Source organism: Ptychodera flava, unplaced genomic scaffold (genome assembly GCF_041260155.1).
Source record: "Ptychodera flava strain L36383 unplaced genomic scaffold, AS_Pfla_20210202 Scaffold_32__1_contigs__length_2955704_pilon, whole genome shotgun sequence".
Lineage (NCBI taxonomy): Eukaryota > Metazoa > Hemichordata > Enteropneusta > Ptychoderidae > Ptychodera > Ptychodera flava.
In genome coordinates, this window is record NW_027248354.1 from 733,571 (window position 1) to 760,277 (window position 26,707).

General features: G+C 36.4%; 1 long non-coding RNA gene across 1 annotated transcript; it reads left to right on the forward strand.

Annotated features, from left to right (window-relative positions):
• The first annotated feature begins 1,358 nt into the window (after positions 1 to 1,358).
• On the forward strand, positions 1,359 to 20,030 carry LOC139127439 (uncharacterized). The gene is made up of 5 exons (XR_011551006.1): positions 1,359 to 1,463; positions 10,992 to 11,092; positions 11,378 to 11,462; positions 16,499 to 16,769; positions 17,562 to 20,030. It is a non-coding gene; the product is annotated as an uncharacterized lncRNA (long non-coding RNA).
• Positions 20,031 to 26,707: the final 6,677 nt, after the last annotated feature.

Consider the following 26,707-nt stretch of genomic DNA (forward strand, 5'->3'; position numbering starts at 1 on the left):
TATCAATGACACGAAGAAAGTTTGTTTAGAATTATATTTTTGTTTTAAACCTACAGTTCTCTGATGCAGTGTGGTCGTCTGGCAATCCATCATCACGGCAAATGTAGTGCATGCAATACACAGTCCACACTGTCCAATCATGCGTGCTTGTTTTCCTGTTATAATTCAATTGGGTCAGAATTTTGTAGCAAGGAACATACAAAATCTTGCAGATAAATCAATTTGGATGATCTATGTTGATCTATGCAAATTCCAAGTTTGGTGGACATGTGAAAATTATGTTTTTGCCTTCATGTACAAGATGGCATGTTTACCAAGCTGGACGCTCACTGCTAAAAAACAATAGGTTTTATTACAGTTTCACATTTCAACCCTTTCTTTGCATCTTTCTCAGCAACATTCCCCAAACCTCTCTCCTTGCATCCCTACCACTAAATGCACTGAGGAGCACAGTGTCATATCATTGATGCTATTTTTAGCTGATGTCACTGTGGCATTCGTGGCTTGTCAATGTGCAACTACATGTACATTTGCAAGGCAGATGTAGGCACACATGGAAAGCAAATGACACTATTTGGAAAATTCAAGTGGTTACTGTTCAACACATCTATTACACAATCAACAAAGTCATGGTTTTAGTCAGCATGAATATAATTCATCAAAGTCGGCAAGCTTTACAGGTTTGTCTGGTATACACAATCACCCATGGCTTATCCATGAGTGATTGTGTATACCAGACTGCTGAACAACTTAAGCAGTCACACTCATAAAAAACATAAACATGTTCATTTCCCATGATATCTTAAATTGCGAGAAATACTGCATAATTAAGCCCACTGTCAAGGGTAAGTCAACATGCCTCAACTAGTTTCAAATTAAACATGGCACAATGATGTTCTCATTGTCTGGTAAACTGACTTTGCTGCACTGTCATTCACATAAATTTGTTCTGCAGTAGGATCCAAAAGGTCAATATGACAGCTTAGCAGTGTTTTTTTTTTTCATGTTGAGAGCCATTACTTTGGCAAAAAGAAAAATAAAGCAATAATTTGTCAGTATTTGTAAAATGCCTGATGAAATCAATAATATAGCAGCACATTATTGCTAATATCAAATAGCACTGCACTACCACTCATTTGTTTCACACTTTCTCTGATCTCCATGTATTTCAAAACACACATTAACAAGTGGCGACTGCGTCATCTTTGGTGACTTGTCCTTGCTTAATTTGAGATTTTGATGAAATACAGTCACATATTGAGTGAAAACATATAATGCGCAAAAATAGTATTACATGATATCATTATTGTTTTATCACTATTCCAGACAATGTCAGCTTACAGATCCAACCTGAGAGGTCAAGCAGGCAATAAAAAGAGACTGCTGAACAAGTTGCAAGATCTTTTATTAGGAAAAAATCGATCGATCTGGATGGTTTTGTGTGAAGCAAACAGAAACTAAAGGTTTGTACTGGTGTATTAAGTCCCCTAAATACAGGTTATCCACAGGGTCCGTGGTGTACGTGTTTCTTTCATTGTATCTTGTAATTCACATGGTGAAATCAACCGTGAAAAAGGTAATGTAATAATTTCACAGTATAACTGACAAGGCAGTACATTATTGTACATCATTCATTGATGAAGGTGATTCTATTGTAGTACGTAAAAATGATAGGGGGGGGGGGGGCTTATAAACAGATATACCCCAAAATAGAAACATTTACACTCACTTAAAGCAAATTATGTAATTATTCAAGCAAGAATTGTTCCATTTCAAACAACACCTACACAATTTTGACTGCCCTGTTAGATAGAATAGTTCAGTCACAAAAATAGAGGTGGATAACATCACTAAACTTGTCTTTAGGTTGTATTTAAAATTTTAACAAAGGTGATAAGGAAAAGGGTCAAACAGTAAATTTTGTTTCAAATGTAATATTCCATTCCTACAGTACACTTGCCCGGATATAATTTATACAACAATAAATTAAATCATTCCAGAAATCAATCAAATAATTCAGGGGAGGGAGAGGGGGTTGAACTTATACATAAGGAGGGTCTTATTGGATGAGTGAGATTCAGGTGCCGCCAACTAAGCTGTTCGTGCAAAAAGGTGTTTGTGGGAAGTTTTTCAGCGGGCGGGCAAATTTCAAAACTAATCAGCGGGCGGGGAGAAAATATCGATATTTACTGTGGGCGGGGAAGAAATTTCAATACTTTCAGCGGGCGGGGAGTAAAATTTCGACAGTGGGCACCGGAAAATACGTAGAGGTAGGGGAAAGCGGCGTGGTTGATAGAACTTGAGGAGAAATTAAGCGCCTAACTTAGAGGGGAGCAATGTTCCAAGTATACTGCTAACTGCTCGCACGGTTTTGGTTGTTCTGGGTGCCTAGTGGGCATCTAGTTGGCAATGGGAAATTTCAGTAGTGGGGAGAGGGCAGTGGGGAGCCTTAATTGTTGTGGGGAGTGGGGAGCGGGCAGACTGTAGATACCGGAGGGCAGTGGGCATCAAAATTCAGTGGGAGGGCATATTTCAGCGTATGCCAGTGGGAGGGCAGCTACGAACAGCTCGCACTTTCCCCTTCAAATTTTAGGTCAGGGTCAAAAACAAGATAAATCGGTATATCAGCCTTCAAAACATGTTTTGTGATGATTTTGCGAAATTGATGAAATTCACCGGTCGGCGGCACCTGATTCACTTGTACGTGTGGTATTCGAATATGTAAATCATGATATATCACTCTGCTGATAAGTATGACATCATGATCTACAAATCAAATACATCATTACAGATTTATGAATAGACAAAGTAACATAGGGTGTACAGAATGGAACTCTACCTGCAAGCACCCCCATGCAGGAAGAGGATATTTTGTGATGGCAGATGTAAACAGTGGGAAGGGTCAGTCCTTTGGGATGATGAGGTTCTTTATGCATCTGTTTATTTTCTTCTATTTTATTCGTTAATTGTTTTATCTATTTCAACTGACAGTGGTGTTGACTTGATCAATATTAACCCTGTGAGTGCTGTATTTTTTCCACCAAAATTTTAGTGCAACATTTTTGATTAACTTTTCTGTAATTTTCATGATAATTTCGGAGCAAATGAACTCAACATTACATTGGCAACAATTTTATTATCAAAATTTTTGCAAAAATGTAACAAAATTGACTTGGTAGGTATATTTTATAAGGGTGATAAAAATTGACTTTGGCACTCAAAAGGTAAAGGCCAGTGAGTAGCCAGTTTGTAGAGCAATTGAAAGAAATGGGGACCGGTAGATAATAAAGAAAGCAGTCAGTTTTGAGTCAAAATCTGTATTTGAAATATCACTTATAAAATAAATAAAAAAATATGAAATAAAATAGAATAAAATAAATAGTTTCGTGAAGAACCCAACCCCATCCCACTCCGCCCTAGGAACTGACCTGTCTCCTGTGATGTGTCATGTGAACTGGTTTATGCTACAAAGTGAAGGCACTAAACATGCGCTCAGTTTGTTGTAAGTAAACTGGTTTTTATAGCAAAGTGAAGGTTTCAATGATAACACAGCTGGTGTTCTTTAGAAAACTGGTTTACATAGCAAAGTGAAGACATTAACTGGTTGACATTGTGTTAGTGTCTTTGTGTAAACTGGTTTATGCTAACAAAGTGAAGGCACTCAGTTTGTTGTAAGTAAACTGGTTTTCATAGCAAAGTGAATGTTTTCAATGATACCACAGCTGGTGTTCTTTAGAAAACTGGTTTACATAGCAAAGTGAAGACATTAACTGGTTGACATTGTGTTAGTGTCTTTGTGTAAACTGGTTTATGCTACAAAGTGAAGGCATAGAATTTGTATGTTTGTGTGCTCAGTTTTGCAAATGGTGTGATGTACAAAGAAGGTTTAAGGCAGCAAGGCATATTAGTTTGACTGTAGCATACCACTATTTTGTACCTCTGCCAGATGATAGGTTAATAAGATCGACCGAAATTCAACCCATGTGTATTCATTGAATCTTAAAGGATTTTTCAAGAATATTATCACTAGGTATATTCCCTCTTATTTCATTAAATGATTTTAGTTGAAAATGAAAATTATAGTGTGATTCTGCAGGTATTTTACAATGCTTAGTGCAGTAGACAGAAATGGCGGTTGGCGGGTCCCTTGAAACTGACCAGGGGAATGTGCAGAGGCTATACAGAAACATGCTAGTTGGGATACCTCGAACCTGCCGGAAAAGTGTTAGCAACGATGCTGGCCCTAACATGTGTTCAGTGACAGCAAATTTCTGTTTTTCTCACTGGCAGATGTATAAGAAGTACCAATATTCATTTTAAAAATGTTAAATTCCTATAAAATTTCTTAAGTTAGCAGTCTTTATGAGAAATCCAATTATAAGAAAAACAAAAATCTGACAGAAAATCACTGTCCAAGATTCCTTTCTACATTTAGCCAATCATTTCAGTGTTCAAATCCCTATGGAATGATGAAGTGTCAAGTATTCTACTTGTCAACACAGCCTATGGATGTGTAATGATCGATCATTGCTATTGTTTACAAATAACTTCTTGTCAAGCCTTGAATTCAATTTTCAACAACAACAATGCTGACTATGTAAGCTGTGTTGATAAGCTGAACATTGAGCATTTCACCATGCTTCATGGATTTGAAATTGAAACTGTACTTTGATACAAAGAAAAATAATACTGAAAAAAGTCTCATTTACCTACCATAACTTCTGAGATTAATTCTTAGATTCATAATTTATGAATTGATTAGACATCAGGCATATTTTTGATCTGCAAAGATTTCAATAGTTATGCAGACCAGTATGAACTATATATTGCGCAATACTTCTTAATGTAAACTAGGTCATATGTAGTACAAAGCAACACCATGATAGTAACTTTGTTACAGTAGAGCACTCGAGAAATACTGTTTGCTATTTTCATTTCATTGTAGGAAGAGGTGTCTTTGCTATCATATCGATTAAAGCTGGTTGGGAGAAGTTTGGAAATTGCTCTTTTTTTGGCACTTAGGTTGCATACAGTGATCCAAGAATGGAAGCCTTTTCCTGCCAGACAGTATCACTTCCGCATCAGCCAAGTCAGTAAAAAGCAGTATTGAGCCAAAACATGACATATTTTCACCCACTTGGCTTGGTCTGTTATAGCATTTTCAGTCTACAAAAATCAAGTTTACAGTATTTATGTTTTCAACAGCCTTCAAATGTTCAGTATTATTTTAAAATACACTGTATGGAATATGTTGTGTTTCATTAATTTTAACCATCTTGAACTGATGGTGAAATATGGACTTGGCAGGAAAAGGGTTATCTCTGTATGGGTATAATTAAGTTTCAGAGGTCAAAGATGAGCCTTACAAACAGTTTCACCACATGAAACAGAGAACCTGCAGAACATACGTGATGACAACATATCTCTCAAGATATGATAATTTTCTTGTATTGACTGCCTCCCTACACTTATTATATACACTGACTGAGACAATATTGGTCCCATCATAAGAGTGGCATAATTTTTGAATTTTTTAGTTATAATTGACTTCTGGAATAGGTAAGCGTCCATCTGTACCGGTATGTGTGTATGTACATGTATGTATGTGTATGTACGTACGTACGTACGTACGTACGTATGTATGTATGTATGTATGTGTGTGTGTATTTATGTATTATGTATGTATGTCAGTGTGTGAGGATGTCTGCTCAATTTAATATTTTGAGGACCAAATACCTATGGACTTGATATTTTTAAGTGTAGATGCATGATGCGTAAATGGCTGGATTTTTTTCTTTTATGTATATGTATTCCTGAAAAATATTTAAATTAGATCAAGAAGGGAAATTCCATAATTGGTAAAAAATCTTCATACCTGCCAGTCAGATAGCTTGGTATACTCAGATTTGTTCAGACTGTGATACAATAGATGAAACTGTATTTCTTAGACAATTTTTTTCATTTTTTGTTACAAAAATCTTATTAAAAAGTCTTCAAAACGTTTCTTCAAATAGCTGTGATATTTGACATTTGCACAGGGAGGACCTCAGCGGGAATGCTGAAATTGTGCTGAAATAGGCAAATTTGTATTTCTTGAGGTAATTTTGGGGCAAAATGTTTTGTTTTGTGAAAGTTGTAGCCAGACAGCTTTTATATTTTGGTGTATAGGTTACTAGGGATGACAGAATAACACATAGCTTGTGAGCATAAAAATCTCATTTCAGATGACAGAAATGAGATTTTTATGCAACCAAGCTATGTGTTTATGGCCGGAAGGATATTCGTATTGATGGAAAAGGTCTGCGTGTAGTCAATCTGGTCCCACTTTTTCTGTCTGTCTATCTGTCTGTCAGTAGTAAAGGCCTGAAAACTTGAGCAGTTACCTCAGTGATGTGTAGATGGGATGTGCACTATAGCTGTGAGATGTTCAAATGAAGTTTTCAGTCATTGTGATTATCTCTACAACAATGTAAACTTTTAAGTGAAACGTTTACATAACTATATATTCTATTCAAAGCCTTCCCATATGACACTAAGATCTCGGGTAGAATAAACATTATTGTGAAAAAAATTATGGTGAGAGGAACCCTGGTTGTTCTGTCTAGGAGTATCCATTTTGTTGCCATACTGATAGATGGATGGCAAGTGTGTCGTCACGTTTATTAATTTAACACCATCTAAAATTTAAAACCAACTAAATTTAACACCAATTAACTAATATCTTATCTAAAACAAATACATCAAATGCTTTTAAATTTTTATCAGAAACAAAAAGTGCTTACTGTGAACATGGCATATACTTCCACTTAGGTTTGTTGCAATGAGGAACCAATTAGACATTGGTATTTCACAATGATATGTTCAACATATAAAAGCAGTGTGGGTGTTGTTTAATAGTTTCATCCTCATCAATTAATTTAGTGTATGTGTTGCATGTGTCTTTCTGTTTTTAGCTCATAGTTGGTATGTATATAAATACCAAAAAGAGCTTATATGGTGAGTCGGTTGCGTGTGTATATGTCTGTCTGTACCGGTATGTAAGTGAGTATGTATGTGCAGATGTATGCACACGCAAAGGCTCCCGTATGACCTAAGCTACCATCTCAGTACAGGTGCACAGGTCGATACAGGGGTTGAGATGTGATGTTGTTCAAATGAACACGTCAGTGTCAAAATGTGCAAATGAGGTAAGAAAAATGGGAAATCTGTAAATATGCAGGAGTAGTGGCAGACCAGTGACTGAAACAGGCTACTCCACTGACCTTGAGTCATTTCCTGTTATTGTTTATGAACTGTTACATATTAACAGACCTGCTCAAGCTAAGGGATGGACCATTAGATCTTGGGAGGGGATGGTCACAATTGTAAATTTCTAAAAAAAAATTTTCCAAATGACAAAAGCTGTGCTAATTATTTTTCAGATTTATAATTTTTTTTTGTTTAACGCTGTCTGAGGATACAATGTACATCCATATCACTAGCGCAAATAAGATTGCATGGTCTAGTGATTAATATTGCTGATAGATTTCTCGAAATGTTGCAGATCATCTTTTGACAAGCTTAGAAGCTGTTTACAAAAATGTTTTGAAATTTTAATATTCATGTTTTTAGGACAATTTTTGCCTTATTTTGATCAAAACATCTATTCTCTGAAGCAGCATGTCCAACTTTTGTCATTCTTGTTTTTCTGGTTTAAATACTTCTTGTTGTTTGTCTGGTTGTACTATGCAGAAATCATTGTCATAACATCAACGTAGCATTTTCCTGCACTAAACAGATAGAAACAATATTTATTGGTGAGCCATTAACCCAGACATGTCTCAACTGATTTCTTTCAAATTGGTCCAAGGACATAGACATATGCCATACATATGCACATGGATTTATTTTATAATACAATCCAGTCACACTTATTAATTGATGCCTTGACATGAAAACAATCACAGGATTCGCAGTACACTGCTACCACTTATGCACTGCAGATCTTATTTCCCTGCCCTATTAAGGCAGATATCCCAATAATGAGTGGACACTATGAAATGTCTCTGTTCAGTACTTTTACTTGCCAGTCTGGATGATGAATGTAATATTTACATTTATCATTCTCCATCTTGTACCCATTGTTCTCTCTTGTTTCATGTGACCTCATCTTTCTTTGATTACAAACTGTCCAATTAACAAGTATTATTGTTTAAAACTGTCTGATTGAGTAGTAAAATATACACTTTTTTGTGGTTGGACATTGACCTTGCTCCTGGATCTGTTCTATTCAACTGTTCTCCCATTCAAACTGGAAAGAAAAAGTGTATGTAACTTTCACTGGAGTACAAACCGGGTACCTGAGATTAAGAAAGCTTCTCTCTGATTGTTAGACCACAAGGGTATTTCTGCCAAACTCTCATCAGAGATTAATTTAGAATATGACAAGCTACAAAATGCAGAAGTGATGTCATATGCAGAGCAGTGATTTTTAGTCATCCGGGAGGACTTATAGATTAGGTCATGTCTGTCCGTCTGTCTGTGCGTCCGTGCGTGCATCCGTTCACGCAGATAATGCCCTGGTCAATTTCTTTCAAACTTTGCACAAGGATAGTACCCTACCCCATACAGATGCACGTTGTTTTGTTTCACAATGCGATCAAATTGTGCCGTCTTAGAGGACTTTTTAGTTAACACCTCTATAGACTCCCATATATAAGGCAGTTCTCTATAGACTTCCATGTATAAGGCAGTTCTCCATAGACTCTCATGTATAAGTCAGTTCTCCATAGACTCCCATGTATGAGGCCAAGAAAAATAAAAATTTAGTTTCTCATCGTATTCATATTGCAAAAGGATGCAGTGACACAGTTTTTAGTCCCCAAGGATGAAGTCCAGGGGCTTATAGATTGGGTCATGTCTGTCCGTTTGTCCATCCGTTCATGCGGACATTTTAGACATTTTGACAATATGTCACAGACCTCTATGACCTTTGACCTCAAATATACATATCTGTCCATAACTCAGTAACCACAAGTGCTACACCCTTCATATATGGTATGATGGGACACCTTATGACGCCACATATTGTACCTCATTAATTATGCACATATCTAATTTTGAGCAAGCCCATAGAGCTAGAGGTCTGGTTTTTGGTATATAGGGGTAACTTAGCAGTACAATTTTTCGACAAGATATCACATGATCTCGATGACCTTTGACCTCAAATATACATATTTGCCCATAACTCAGTAACCACAAGTGCTACACCCTTCATATTCGGTATGATGGGAGAACCTATGACGCCACATACTGTACCTGATTTATTATGTTCATACCTAATTTTGAGCAAGCCAATAGAACTGTATGTCTGAGTTTCAGTATATAGGGATAACTATAGTATAGAATTTTTTTTACAAAATGTCGTGTGACCTCCATGACCTTTTACCTAAAATATACGTTTATGTCAAGAAATAAGTGACTACAAGTGCTATGTCCTCTATATTTAGTAGGATGGCAGACCTTATGACAACACACCCTTTACCTCATTCATTATGCACATATCTAATTCTGGGCAAGGGAATCGAGCTAGAGGTTTGGTTTTTGGCATATAGGGATTAATTCACAATACAATTTTTTTTTCAAAATGTCGTGTGACCTCAATGACCTTTGACCTTGATTATAAATATATATGCCTAACTCAGTAACCACAAGTTCTATACCCTTCAAGTTTGATAGGATATTAGACCTTAAGATGTCACATCTTGTACCTCATTTATTATGCACATAAATTATGTATTTCTTGGCTGGCCAATACAGCTATAGGTCTGATCTTTTTTAGCTCATATTTGGTTTTATATATAAATACCAAAAGAGCTTATATGATGAGTCTAAGTGGCGTCTGTGTCTGTATATTTGTGGGTATGTGCGGATGTATGTCCGTCACACACAAAGGCTCCCATACCGCCAAAGCTACTGTCTCAGTATTTGGTGTACAGGTAGATGTGGGGTTGAGATGTGAATTTGTTCAAATGAACACATCAGTGTCAAAAATGTGCAAATGAGGTAAGAAAAAGCGAAATTCTGAAACAGGCTTGAAACAGGCTTACTCCCCTGACTTGAGTCACTTCCTGTCATTGTTTATGAACTGTTACATATTAACAGACCTGCTCAAACCATAGACATTAGAGGGAGGAAGACCGTCAGTAGAGGGGAGGAAGACCGTCTATGGTCAAACTAAGGGGGGCTAGCTGCCTTTCTGCTATGCACGTTGCTAAAGTTCTCCAGTACCTAAAGTTTCAGACCTTAATTACTTTTGCCATTCTTGTTTTTCTGGTTTAAATATTTCTTGTTGTTTTTTCTGGTTGAACTGTGCAGAAATCATTGTCATAACATCAACGTAGAATTTTCCTGCACTGAACAGATAGAAACAACATTTATTGTTGATCTTTGGTACCCATACTGGTATGTACCAATTCTGATCAAATTTGAGGGACACCGTATAATTGCAGTATTTTTCCTGATTTAGAACCATAACTTAGACATGCCTCAAAATTGTTTCAAATTGGGAACAACGACATAGACCTATGTGCCCATAGATCTCAACATATACACTCCAGTGATACTTCTTAATGACCACATTTCCCTCCCCCATCAAGACTAATACTCCTATTTCAAGTGGGGACTATGTCATTGTCAATGACTTGTTCAATGAACAGTTTTCAGTAAAACTCCTCAGCCCTGCAGACCTCAGAGTTTTGCCACAAACTGTGCAATTAAATTCTGCAAACTTCTGCTATGAATTTGCTTACGATATATTATAATGAATTAAGCAAAATGTTTTGCTCACAAAAATTGAAATTAAGGTCACTGCTATGTGTATTACGTCACTTCCCGATTGAGCAGCTTGTAATGTTTATCTTTAGTAAAACTTTACCTGCATAAAGTTTATAACTAAGTAATGGTTGACATACGATATAATGTATTAACTTTTGTTCCATTTGAATCTACAGATCATACAAATGTTTCTTCAAAGAAAGAAAGAGTATCGGCCTCAGAGGGAACATGTGGGTTTGACATTGAAGATAATGAACCTGAAGAAAAATGTGAAAATGTAAGTTTGCTTTTGTAACAAATCACTTACATCTCTACAGGCTAAAGTATATCAAATTAGCAATATTTGGCCATTACCCTGGATGTGAAATAATAAAAATATGTGATGTATAATTGTGAGTTTTACCATGCTTCACAATTTTTATTGTGGTACTGTCATTAATCAGAGCTATATGTAAACAAAATGATAAGTATTGCCGAATTGATGTGTCTTGCAAGTGCAATCCATTTCATGGTCAATACTCTTATTTATTTCTGAATAAATTACTTTCCATTGTGTGTTTAGACCACAGAAGACAAGGCAGCAGAACAGAAAGATGCTATTTCCTTATTCCGTGGTCTATTGGAAGGTATATGCAGTGTGTTGCATGGTAAGTACAGATAATGCAGTTGCTCCTTAGGCTGGATGCCATATTCGGCAATTAATGCATAATTTTGTACAATTTTTATGAGTTTTCTTCCACTTTCAATAAATGGCTGATAACTCTAGAAAATATGCCACCAAATTCAAAAGTTAAGGGAAACTTACCTGGAAGTTGAAGTTTTACTAGAATTCTGCTAAGCTGCTGTCGTACCTGAGGTGTCACTCGAGATTGCAAGATATTACCCAGCATTGAGTTCTCATCGGCTGTTTAATACATTGTGTATCAAATTTATGGGTGGGTGATCATGAGATATCAAATATTACCTACAATGCAGCAATGCAGGGGAGCATAGAATTGGGTTGATATATGAGTGACACCATAGCTACGACAGCAGCTTAGCAGAATTCTAGTCAAACTTCAACTTCCAGGTAAGTTTCAAATTCTGATTCACTGCTATCTCAGCAAGTGTCACTCGAAATGTTTAGAGTGTATCCATGAACTAATGATTGGAAAAATTCACCCACTTTTGTGTATATATATAAAAGAACACAGAACATTAATCTCTCAAGGTTTAGTATGAGTTATGTACTGGTACAGTTAATAAACAAAGTCTCCTGTCTGGAGGGTAAGCAGATAGTCTTGATGGTTTGATTTGTCTATAAGGAGTGACTGTTTCACCAGGTCTCCTATTTTTATGACATTCCCCTCCTTTGTTTTGACAGTGTTCCTGATATCTATCAAGTATGTAGTCTGAGCTTGTTGAGCTGACAGTAGTGCAATAAGAGTTACTAGTTTTAATGTCATTTTTTTAAAGGGAGAGTTTCTTAACAGACACCAATATTGTAGCAGTCTTAAGTGCAATGGAGACATCCCACATACTGTAATTTTATTTATGTGTTGTTTTGTTGAACATTCCTTTCATAAATTGAGTAACTAAAGGGTGACTTCCAAATGTTAGGCTACTATCTGACAATGTAATGAATGATGACAGTGCTGACCATCACTATTGATTTCACTGAACCAAGCCAGCTGACTTACATGTATATAGTATTGCCAAAGCTGTTGCTACAGGTTTTGTATGGATATTAATTTCCCTCTCACTGCTTAAGTTTCTCCATCATTCCAGGTTCGAGTTATATCACCCTTTAGTCCCTGGTCTACAAGACTGGAGGATGACCTCTGTAACTGGTTCTCATAGCCCTTTGCTTCTAAGGGATATTGCCTGATAAGAGGCATGCTAGCAGTTTTAGTTTCTTTGACAGTTGGTGTGTTTCACTGATATGTTCAGGGGTAGTGTCAGTAGTGAGTTTCCTTTTGGCAAGAGGACTGGGTATGCATGCAATCAGGCATTTTGTCAAGGTGGCAAACCATGGTTGGGTTGCCCAGAATGGCACTATCAGGATTCTACTCACTCTGAACTGTCCTTAATGGAGCACACTGAAAGGAGGAAATGCATAAAAGTACCACTTAGACCAATTAATCAAGACTAAATGCATCTACAGCAATGGCATACAGGTCAGGGTGCCATGATACATGTTTGTCATGCTGACGTAATGGTTGAGCCTTGAGGCAAAGAGGTCAATTTCTATAGTGTACCAAATTAACAAGCAATGTCCTTTACAACTTGTTTGTTAGCATATCTGCCCAGTGTCGCTGTTGTGTTGTCTGAAGTGGTAGTCTGCCTCTGTGTTCTGAACACTGGGTACTGGTATGTGTGCTGCACTAAGTCAAATATTATGTGTTATTGCCCAATTTCAAATTTCTCTGATAATTATTTTGCAGCAGGATTTCCTGTCTCCCATGTTATTATAGAAATAACGGGCGATGCGCTGACCATTAACGTTTATTTGTGGGCAAGGGCGAGAGGAAAGCCAAAAATTAACGGGCCAGGCTTGCCAAGCCTGTTAATTTGGCTTTCCTCCAGCCCGCGCCCACAAAGAAACGTTAATGGTCAGAGCTGAGTCTGTTATTTCCATTATATTATCAGCGAACCCAAGAAAACCGTCAAAATTTCTGAAAATTTCAGGAGCTAACGACAACTGGGCCCCAGAAACTGAGCAATACGCAACGCACTGTCACACGCGCTGTAAAAAATTGGCAAATCCGGAGATGTTTTCAGGAAAAAGTATCTCAACTAGACCTACAAGTGCTCCATTTTATTTTGTGATTGATTATGATTTACGTTTGAGCTGTAAGGTTACAATACTTTGAGTTGTTAATCTTATTATTCATATTTACGGGCATGTAAACAAACCATTACTGTGTATTTGTGGTCAGTCACATGGTTCAACTCGACCAATCAAAATGCGACGGGCAGGGCATGGTAATATAATGTAGAAATAATGGACGACTCGCTGACCATTAACGTTTATTTATGGGCAAGGGCGAGAGGAAAGCCAAAAATTAACGGGCGAGGCTTGCCAAGCCCGTTAATTTGGCTTTCCTCGAGCCCACACCCATAAATAAACGTTAATGGTCAGAGCGGAGTCTGTTATTTCCATTATATTATCAACGAACCGAGGAAAACCGCCAAAACTTGCGAAATTTCCGGAGCGAATGACAACTGGGCCCCAGAAACTTAGCAATACGCTACAAAACGTCATGCGCAATGTAAAAAATTGGCAAATCAGAAAAAAAGTATCACGACTTGGCCAACAAGTCCTTCATTTTATTTTGTGATTGATTATGATTTACGTTTGAGCTGTAAAGTTACGTTACTTTGAGTTCTTCCTATTATTCATATTCACTGACGTGTAAACAGACCATTACTGTGTATTTGTCCTCAGTCACGTGGTTCAGCTCGACCAATCAAAATGCGACAGCCAGGGCATGGTAATATAATTATATATCACACTGCTGTGGTGTTGTAATGAGCAGTCAGATGTGTACATTTTTCATGTTAGTACAGAAAGCTTTCAATGTAAAAAGAGCAGCTTTCATTTCAAAGTAATTTATGTGTTCTGATGTTTCAAATCAGACCATGCACCACTTGTCTGGTCTTGCATCACCCCTTCTCATCCTATTTTGCTCTGATATTTCAAGGTGAGGTCCGGGTTACCATGGGATACCATATCCCAAACATCGGACTATGTGCCTGAGGGTATGTGACCATTTGCCCGACGTAAGGAGGGCAAAAGGACCTGCCCCGAGGGTACATAGTCCCTTGTTTTGGCTACAATATTTTTATTACATGCCTCTCTTACACAGTTTTCACTCAAAATATTAACGTTCATTGGCAAATGATCATCAAAATGCTTTATTTCCATCCGTTACAAATGGAACAACTTTCATCATCGAATGGCGCATTGATATATTGAAACTACTGTTATACGGTTTATCAATTTTTTTGCGCTAAATTTCACAAAAGCCAGATTTACCATGCAAAACATGTAATTTCCACATTTTTACATGCAAAAGGTGTCAAGTTGAAAAAAGTTCCGGGTCACTTTCAGTCTAATTGTTGTGTGGACATGGTTTAGGAACTAGAACAGAAATCAGATTGATGCACAAATTTGTCAAATTAGGTTACATACAGCTGCTGTTCCGTAGAAGTCAGTGTTGTTTTGTTTTGTTTTGTTATCTTCAACATGTTATACTGAATTCCCTATTTAAAAGCATGTTGATACTCCTAGTATTTAATTAGAGTCAGCACAGCCTGCACATTTAAGGACAGCATGACAACAATCTCATTAAAATTTGATATAGAGATCTGCAAGTTGATCTTTACCTTTGCTTATTGCCGCTACATCTGAACCCTGCCACCAGACACACACTAGTGTAGATTTCCCATAATTTATTATGATTTGTATCCTCGGAGATTCCCCAGAGAAGTCTATCATGTGTCTCCCATGTGTAGACAAATTCATAGACTTAGTTGTAAAAATTCTGAAAACATACTTTTAAGGACACCATTCTTCTCAATTCTCATTTCAAATTATTTGGAAAATTATGCAAGATTGAGAGAGGAGATAGCATTTTTGTACAATTTTCCACTGATTGTGTCTTCAGCCATACAGAATAATGTGATTGAAAGAAGGGAGACTAGTACTTGCACCTGTTTTTTGAAACAAAAGGATATTGATTTTTTTTCCATGGAAATGACAAATGAATGACCCCTTCAGTTCATCATAGCTTACTGCCTAAAAGTATGGCATTTGTAGTACCTACAGAACGTGACTTCAATGGTTGTTTAATGGTTATTTGGAAACTTTCACTGAAATTTCTAAATGATCTTTTACTTGATATTATTTATCAATTATTCTGATGTTTGCACATTATTGCTTGCATACAGAACAAAAAAAGTTATTTAAAAAGTAACCTACAAGGATACAAATCAAAGAGAATTGTGGGTATTTTATTGTACTGCGAGCACAACCCACTTGGAGCACCCAGGAGCACAGTGGTTGGTAAACCAATCAGCAGAACACTGCTTACTTAGCACAGTGGATTGATAAACCAATCGGAATGCTGCATATTTAGCAACATAGCTCTGATGGGCTCTTCGTCGCACAAGATTTATACGTGATCACCTATGGCACAATGGTAAAGAGGTTGCTGAAGACAAAACAAAAATAGACAATGACCGAGGAAGTGAACAGCCCAACCACTCTATCAGATTTAATCAGTTTGATGTTGACAATATACAGTCAGTGAATGCAAGCTAAATGCATGGGCTTTGTATAAAGTGTTATATAAAGTGTTATTATAGAACCAAAAACAAAGACAATCATGATTACCTTTTCACTTTATAGTTCATGATATTCTAATTTGACCAAAAAGCGTCAAATTTGTAACAAAAGTTTTATGGTTGGAAAAAGTTAGACAGGGTTGGACATTTCTAATACACTTTGTATTTCATTAAATCTGAAAATACTTCTGCACTTGTGGGTGTGAAACGAAAACATTATTTACTCTTGCCTAATCCTTTTAGCTAATAATCCTGATTTTATTGTGCTTGATATTGTGATCTTTGTATTTCCCTACCTACCATTGTACATCAGTGACTTGAACGGGTGGGGAATTATTCATTTTATCTGTAATAGAGTTGATTGATGATGGTGATGCCAAAGATGATGAAGATGGTGATGTTGGTGGTGGTAACGAGGAGAAAAAAGAAGATGGTCATGATAATGAGTATGGTTCTATTGACACAGTCACTGGTCTCTGCTGTACCCATGCAACCTCATTTGGCATCAACATCAGCATCTGCAGTGACAGAAAATGCCACATCTAGCATCATGTCCACCAGTATAACTAGTTCTGTAGTGACAGACAATGATGAATATGATGACAATTAAACAGAGCAACCACAGAGTGAGTATGAAATCACATACTGTAGACTGTCGCAAACATCACACTGTGTTTGGTGTTAAATGACCTAGTGATGAATTGAAATGAAGCATTTCACTAAGAAGTTTATCTGTGTATGTAGATGAAGTTTATTATGGCTCTTGTAAGATGTACACAAGTCTAATCTATAACGTGAAGTACAGGCATTGCATTATGTTCTATTTGACAGTAAACCAAATTCATCATTTCAATGCAAATGCAAACATAATCACTATTTAATTTAAATCATGTAAACCATATAGACATTTTTGTACACTGCATGCATTCTTAGGCCTTTTTATGCACCAGGCTTTGTTTCTATGGCTGCCTTGCATTTGACTCATTCACGTTTTCCCATCATTCTAACTGTATAGTACTAATCTGACAAACCTCCAGAGTCTAAAATACATTCTTTTATCACATTAACTTAAATTCACTAGCTTCACACCAGTGTTGGATTTTGTAGATGTCAAATGACGCCATGTACTTAAATGTGCTGGTGTCAGAACTTCATCAGTATCCTACTGCTGTGGAAACTGAAAAATAAAATGTAACTAAGACTTTGCTATAATTGTAAATTTTGACATATATATGTACATGAAGATCACTGAACACAAAATGTTGCATGCAACTCTGATTTTGGCATGCCTATTTGAAGGCAAATTGAACTGCAAGACTCTTTCAATAATGCATGCTCATGACTTTTTGACACAAGTGGGTTGAGATTGTATACAGAATTTTTTCACCTAAAATTTATGAAATGTTTCTTTTCTACAGAACTAAATCAAAGACAATCGCCTGGAAGAAAGTTGAGAGATTGGTCGTCAGCAGAGAATAAAGCCATGACCATTTTGATGTGAATTTAAAAGCACTGAAATGTCCTGGCAGAGATGAAATTCTTTGCTGTATAAAGAAGTATCCAATTTTCCGGAGAAGGCAATGGAGACAAATTAAAAGTCAAGTGTGGAATAAAATCAAACAATTGAAAAAAACGAAATTGACATAGTATGTATGAGATCAAAGTAAAGGCCACAGTAGCTGTAACTTTTGACCATATTTTTCTCCCAGCGTCATGAAGGAAACCAAGCCAGGTCCATCCATCTGTACTAGTGCCTGTTTTACGTGCTCATGCTGTTCGTACAGATTGAAGTGGGAAAAAAGCCCTCGATCACTTCCAGTCAAAATAATAGTGCCCCTGGTGGCGAAAGCTTAATTCCTTGTGTTTTGGCATGGGCCCACGGCAACTTAAAAATGGCGTGTTTTTTTTTTTAAATTGATTGCGTAATGTAAATAACAATTTGTACATGCAGGTGTACAGTAATTTCATGATCTGAATCAAGTTGCTGTGTTGCATCTGTTGATGATAATACTTTACCAAAAACAATACAGAATATGAGCAGTATTTGTAGCCTATGATGTTACCTTCTTTATATTTTTTATGCATCTCTAACTTTCTAATTTTTAGTCCCCACGGACACCATCCGGGTGGACTTATAGGGTTGGTCATGTCAGTCTGTCCGTCCATGCGTGCGTGCGTCTGTTCGTCTGTGCGTCCGTCCGTTAACGCAGATATCTCAGAGATGCCTGGATTGATTTCATTCAAACTTGGTACAAGGATTATTTCATATGTCGTACATATGCACATCGATTTGTTTTGTGATATGATCCAATATGGGAGCCATTTTGTTACGATTGTTTCATGTACGGAGCCATAACTCAGGCACATCTCAACCGATTTTATTTAAAGTTGGTAAAGGACATTGACCTATATAATACATATGCAATATGTCAATTTATTTCATGAATATGATCCAATATGGCAGCATGGCGGCTATTTTTTTACAATTTTTTCATGTATTGAGCCATAAATCCGGCATGTTTCAACTCATTTTATTCAATGTTGGTTCAAGGACATTGACCTATGTCATGCATATCCACATTGATTTATTTTGTGATACAATCCAATATGGCTGCATGGCAGCCATTTTGTTATGATTTTTTTTTCATGTAGGGCGCCATAACTCTGGTATATCTCAACTGATTTTATTCACAGTTGGTACGGCGACATTAACCTGTATCATGCATATGCACGTCAATTTGTTCATGATATGATCAAATATGGCGGCCGTGCAGCCATGTTGTTACAATTTTTTCATGTACAGAGCCACAACCCAGGCAAATCTCAACCGATTCTATTCAAAGTTGATAATAGGACATTGACCTATGCCATGCATATCCACATTGATTTGTTTTGTGATAAGATCCAATATGGCCGCCGTGCGGTCATTTTATTACGATTTTTTCATGTACGGAGCCATATCTCAACCGATTTTATTCAAAATAGGTGCGGGGACATTGACCTATATCATACATATGCATGTCAATATGTTTCACGATATGATCCAATATGGCACGCCATGCGGCCATTTTGTTACCAATTTTTCATGTATGGAGCCATAACTCTGGCACATCTCAACCAACTTTATTCATCATAACTCAGACATTTATCATTGGATTTTATTCAAAGTTGGTACAAGAACAGTGACCCTTGTCATAAATATGCGTGTCAATTTGTTTCATACTCCTATGCAATATGGCTGTCTTGTGGCTATTTCGTTATGATTTTGTCATGTATGGAGCTATAACTCAGACATATTTCCACCAGTATCATTCACATGTGGGGCAGGATGCGCTTACTATTTTCGAACACCTGACATCACTTCTTGGTCCTTTGGCCAGAGGTCGATCCATATATCTTTCTTTCATGAATTTGACTTTGTTTGTGTACCGTCTATTTACTATCTGTTCTGTGCTGTTTTGTATCTATGTTTACAACTCTTGTCTTACAAATTCTGACCTAGTGTTATTGGATTATGGATTGGTATGATTGCGATTATTCAACGTTGGCACAAGGACATTGACCTACCGTATGTCATACATATGCACATCGCTTTGTTTAACGGCATGTAGCAGTATCATGTCAATTATTGAATTTTCGTACTTAGTCTGATATGTCAAGAAATACTGCATTAAATTTCATGAAACTTGGTACAGATGTTAAGCTCACATTACTTTAAGTAAAAAAGACATTTATCAGTGTCAAGTTAGTTAATTTGTAATTGCATATGTAATGAACTTTCCTAATTAGAGTGATACCGGTATATCAACAGATACTGCGTTAAATTTGATGACACTTGGTAGAGATTTTGATCTCATAGTGTTGTAAATACAAATCAATGACACTTAGTAGTATCATTTATTATATAGATTAATTGCTAGTTTGCATTTACATAATGGGTTTTTAGTCCTTCGGACGAGGTCCGGCGGGGACTTGTAGATTGGGTCCCGTCCGCCCGTCCATCCGTCCGTCCTTTCTCAGACACTGCGGAACCAATTTTGTTTAAACCTGGCACAAAGGCATAGCACTATGACCTACAGATGCACATTGATTTAATTTGCGATATGATTCAATATGGACGCAAGGTGGCCATATTTTTGCGTTTTTTTCATGTCTTTGAACCATAACTCAAAAACATCCTTGAACCGATTCTGTTCAAACTTGGCACAAAGGCATAACACTATGGCCTACATATGCATGTCAAATTAATTTGCAATATGATCCAATATGGGCGTGAGACGGCCATTTTGTTTGCGGTTTTTAGCTCACATTTTGTTTTACCAATGTGAGTTTATCGTATAGGCTGAAGTCGATGGCGTCTGTATGTATGTGTGTATGTATGTATGTATGTATGTATGTATGTATGTATGTATGTATGTATGTATGTATGTATGTATGTATGTACATACAGTATGTCCGTCAACATCAAAAACACGCAAACCGCTGCACGTTTCAGCTTGGTATTTGGTGTGTGGATGCATCCTGGGCTATAGATGGGATTTTGTTCAAATGAAGTCTGCATTGCCAAAATTATACAAATGAGCTTACAAAATGTGAAAATGGTTAAGAATCAATAACTTAAGAACCACTGTTTTGATTGCTTTGAAAATTTGTGTGCAAGTACCTTAGGTGGACCTTCTACAGTTTTATGAATATTGTGAAGATATCCTGAATTTTGTATTTTTGCAGAATTTTTTTGTGCTTTTTCTCATTTTCAGTAAAAATTCTTCTTCTCTGAAACTGCAAGCCCAATCGCTCTCAAATTTCGGTTGTCTCTTTGCAAGGGTGTTACTTTTCTAATTTGTTGAAATTATGACAAAATTGGGAAAATTACTATTTTTAAGCAATTTTGTCATTTTTGGTCAAAAAAATCTTAGACAGTATTTCCTTTTTAAAACCCCTGGACAGACAGCTTTCATATCTGGTACACAGACGTACAGAGATGACAATAGTTAGATATGTGGAAATTGTCCTGAAATATAAAAAATTGTATTTTTAAGACAATATTGTCATTTTTGGTCAAGAAAACTTTATCTCAAAATTACTTGTTTGATAGCTTTGTAATTTGGTATAAAATCCCAAATGGACGAATGGACGAATTCAACCGAATGTGAGCACATAGTGTCCTTGACGGTATTTTTTGTGTCTTTGAACCATTAACTCAAACATCCTTCAACCAATTCTGTTCAAACTTGGCACAAAGACAGAACACCAAGGCCAACATATGCATGTTGAATTATATTGTGATACGATCCAATATGGGCATGAGGCAGCCATTTTGATGCGATTTTTTCATGTCTTTGAACCATAACTCAAACATCCTTGAACCCATTTTGTTCAAACATGGCACAAAGGCAAAGCACTATGGCATACATATGCATGTATCAATTAACCTTGCAATAGGAGCCAATATGGCTGCAGAACTGCCATTTTGTTGGAATTTTGCATGTCTTTGAAGCTTAATTCAAAGGTCATTACACTGATTTTGTCCAAACTTGGCACAAAGATCATGCACTATGGCATACATATACATGTCAATTTACTTCGTGACATGTTCCAATATGGCGGCCAGATTGTCATTTTTACTCCCATGTATGCATATGTATATATGCAAAGGGAGGTATTCTTATAAGGTGGAAAAATGTCGTCTGTATGTATGTATGTATGTATGTATGTCCGTCCACATCAAAAACTCCTAAACTGTAGCACCTACTGTCTTAGTATTTGGTGTACAGGTGCACCTAGGGGTGGAGATGTGAATTTGTTCAAATGAACATGTCAGTGCCAAAAATATGCAAATGAGGGGAAAAAAAGGAAAAATCCTGCAAATGGCTAAAACTCAGTAAGCATTGGTCAGATTTGGTTGAAACTTGGTATGTAGATTTTTTTAGGTATTCTGAATTATGTGTGCAAAAATTGGGATGAAATTTGCATGTTTGTATTTTTAGGGTATTTTTTCCGTTTTTAGTCAAAAAATCTTGTTCTCTGAAATCGCTCGTCTGATTGCTATGAAACTTAATATTCATGTTCCTCAGGATGACTTCAGTCATGCTTGTACAAATTGTACTCAGTGATATTGTCATATTTGTAATTTTGGGGCAATTTTCCCAATTTTTGATAATTTTTTTTTTATCCAAAAACTACTGAATCAGTTTGATAGCTTTGATATTTGGTATACAGGTATCTAAGATTAATCTCAATATAATGTGTTGAAGGTATGTTGAAACTGGCAATTTTTGTTTTATTTTTGGGGCAATTTTTGCCTTTTTTGGTCAAAATTTTTTTCTCCTAAAGCTTCTGATCTGGTAGCTTTGATATCTAGTGTACAGGTTCCTGAGTTTATGTTAGTTAGATATATTTAAAATTAGGATGAAATCTGCAATTTTGTATTTTTGGGGACAATTATTCTCATTTTGGTCAAAAATTTGTTACTCAAAATTTACCAGTCTGATTGCTTTGATATTTAGTAAACCGGTTCTTAGGGTTTTTGTTAATAAGATATTTTGAAATTAAGTTGAAGTCCAGAAGTTTGAATTTTTGGGGCAACTTTGCGAAACTGTCAGTTTTACTGGGATATCTTTCATTTTGTATTTTTAAGATTTTTTTTGGTAATTTTATACCTACTGGAACTAAGAGTATATAATGTGGTGATTAAGTAAGCATTTGATATGGTAAACTGTATTTGGTGTTGAAATGTGGTAAAAAAATCCTGGCAGATTTTGAAAAATTCCAAACAAATGCCAATAAAAAATCCAGCCAGAGAAGGTTTGACAAAAAGAAAAGGTGGAAGAGTGGGGAAAAAAGAATGTACAATGGATCAGATAAAAAAGATAATGTACCTCATTGATCTTCCAGACACCGTCCCTTGTCAAATGGTCCACCCCGATGTATTTTTGCACGCAATTAACCATGCAGTGTATTTTAGTTTAAGATGTCAAGTTAGGTAAGGATTTGAAAGGAATAGTCAAGTTCACCACAGTTTAACTTTATCTCTTGTGTCATCATCCTTGTGTAATTGGTTAAGTTTGTGAGTTGTTCCAGATGTGGATGCACCAGCTTTTCTGGAAGAAAACAATGTTTACTTATCCCTGTAGGGTTTCTGAGCTGATGATTGTATGTTGAAATTTCTCCATGTATCTGGTGTATGGGCAAAGTGTAAACTTTGGTTGCATGTTATGTATTTCAGTCTATGTCAAATATTGTCAAGAACAGATTGCTGTGTGCTTGTAAAAATAACATATTTATTTTGTCAATACATTTGTCTTAAAGATTATCACAGAAGTAGAAAAGGAAAAGAAACTAATCAAATTGCTGTAACATATTCACCCTCAGTGCCTGTATAGGCCTATACTTAACTATTTTATCATTAAATTCAGCTGTTTGTTATATCTTTATCACTCTCCATGGGCCAAGGCACACTTGGGGTCAATGTCATCACTCTGTGCCAGTCTGTGTATGTCAGTCTGTCTATATGTATGTCCATGTTTCATACAATTGTTGACTTGTTTTGATAACTATATGGGAGCGAACAGTGATATTGTCACTATTTTTTCCCAATATAGCTGCCAGATGGTCATTTTTGATTTCTTTATGTCTTTGAGGCTTAATCATATGCAAATATTCCTTATCCAATGTTGTTGAGACTTGGTACAAAGATAAAGTACTATGGCATACATATGCATGTCTACTAATTTTGTGCTATGGTCCATATGGTCAATAGACAGCCATTTGATTTCAATTTTGGTGTGATTTTTATATGTCTTTGAAACATAAACATAGGTCACTGTCCTTGGATGGACTGATTTTGTTTAAACGTGATATGGCTGCATTCTTGTGCACATTAATTTGTTTCATCATATGATCCTAAATGGCTGATTACAATAACATACCCGATCCCATACCATTTCTAAAATTCCACCAAACCATGTGTATAGTATGTGCCATCATGACACTAGAGGCAGTAAGGGCATCGTTATGTGTGATGTAATCAAAAGTTCCTTCAATGGTCATTACCGGCAGAGATGGGTCAATTTTATTGAACATTCCTCAGATTACTTTATTATGCAAGTCACAGGCCTGATGCAAACCGTTGCATCAATGTTATTCCACAGCTACCTAGACCACAGCTACCTAGACATCAAAGATTATAACAAAATGGACAAGCGGGTACTATGTCATCAACGATGACTTGTTGTTTTTAGCATGGATGTCCAAAGTACTGCATCAAACTTTATGAAATATGGTACCGGTGATAATCTGTCAGTGTTATGATAGGATGCAAAAATGTTTGGCAGCATCCTGTAGATTAAGTACCAATCGATTCATATTAATGACCTTTTGTAATTAGCATAGCGGCTTACATGTGTTTTATGTTTTCACCACCATGGAACTTATTTTTGGCCATTAAGCCCCATCTGTATCGCAGTATTTTTAATCACAGACCTAATTAATGAAGATGACTCTTTCCTCTCAGAGTACTTGAAATTAAAGTACCCATTAACAAGTGGCGACTGTGTCATTGTCAATGACTTATTATCTGAGGAAAGATAATATAGCTTTACTACTGGTATTTGACATTGTTGCATTCGCTTCCATATGTATAGCGATGTTGATTGTAATGTTCCTTGTTTCATTGATGGCAATTAAGCATGTCATTAAAGCTATTTAATAAAATGCAATCAATGTTGTTCTCCTTTCTTTTTTGATTCAGTTAACAATGCAACTGAACTACAACTAACTAAAGTCATCATACATATTTTGATCATCTGACAAATTTCTGTCTGTGTTAAAGCATGGATAGAAAATGTCACAAAAGGTTTAGATAATGTTACTGATTCTGATAAAACTATAGTACTGACATACTGTTGGTACGTAAAACTTCTGGTGTAATGCCTTGTTAATGGAAGCTATTCTTACAACCTAGAAATTGCATGTATGTACAGTCAATCTGTGTTAAGAAACCATTCATGCAGCACAGCCTCTCGTCTATAATGGCCACTTCGGAGCAGTCCCAACAAATTTTATGATAAAGCACCTGGATGTAGTGGGCAGCCTTTCAATGTCCTGTGTTGCAGTTTGATTGTATGTACATATGTACATCCATCAAACTCAAAAAGCCATGTACCGCTGTATACTAGTACTGGTTTTAAAATTGCTTAGTTTTTTCAATTTGATCTAATATGACCCAAGTTTGATAATTTTAGGGCACAATTAGTATTTTAAGGACTCGTGAAACTGCACAACTATATATATCATTGAAACTTTGGCCCAATACAGCAATAAGTGACTTGAATCTGAAGATTTGCATCTTCAGATTGGTGCTGTGAATTTTTGTCAAAATATTTTATTGTTCAAATCTTCGATTTCTTGTCCCTTGTAAGGTAGTAGACTAGATACAAGTGAATTGATACCTAATCTTCATCGATGACCTCCCTTTTCAAGACAAGCGCATTTTAGACTAGAAAATTTCACATATTTTTCAACATTTCTAAGGTTGTGTTGTATATGGATGTAACACCCGTCAGGTTCAACCAACAAAGCAAGGGCATAATTGCACACACTAAAGCAGTTAAACTATCAAAGTGACGACTTTTTATACACACAAATATATCTGGTTCAGCCAACAAAGCAAGGGCATAATTGCACACACCAAAGTGGTTAACTATCAAAGTGACGACTTTTTATACACACAAATATATCTGGTTCAGCCAACAAAGCAAGGGCATAATTGCACACACCAAAGTGGTTAACTATCAAAGTGACGACTTTTTATACACACAAATATATCTGGTTCAACCAACAAAGCAAGGGCATAATTGCACACACCAAAGTGGTTAACTACCAAAGTGGCGACTTTTTATACACACAAACATATCTGGTTCAACCAACAAAGCAAGGGTATTATTGCACACACCAAAGTGGTTTAACTATTTTGAACATATGGAATTGATGGTGAAAATTCTTGCCTTCAGTAATTTTTCGAAGTTTATAAACTACTAGTGTTCCCTAAAAGCTAAATTTGTCAAATTTACATGCACAATATTAGCTCCCATATGGTACACGTATGAATGCAAGTACGTACAACTGTAGAACTGCTTCACATGGTTTGGATGCATGCTGGTCTGTAGCGAGCAGTGTGCTAAACGCAAAATCTCTACTGTAGTACTGGCCAAGTGGGCAGCAACTTTATAAAATCACTGGCCCTGAAGGAAATCAACTAGTCCGATCATCAGGTCAAATCCAAATATAGTGGAGATTTTTTACCCGCGCTCAGTATAGGGGCCAAGAACATGAGATTTAAAAAATAAAAAGGCACGTACCACTTCAAATTCTGACATCAAACTGTTTTTGTGCCTTATTCTTATTTCTTTTTTAATTCTGCAAATGAAAATGACAATCAAAACCAAAACTTGGGGCAACTGATCTCAGTGTTAAAAAAACATGAAATCAGTGAAACGGACTTGAATATGTCTCAACACGGTAATGCTAAGCATCCAGAAATCCGATCAGGGATGAGTAAATTTTG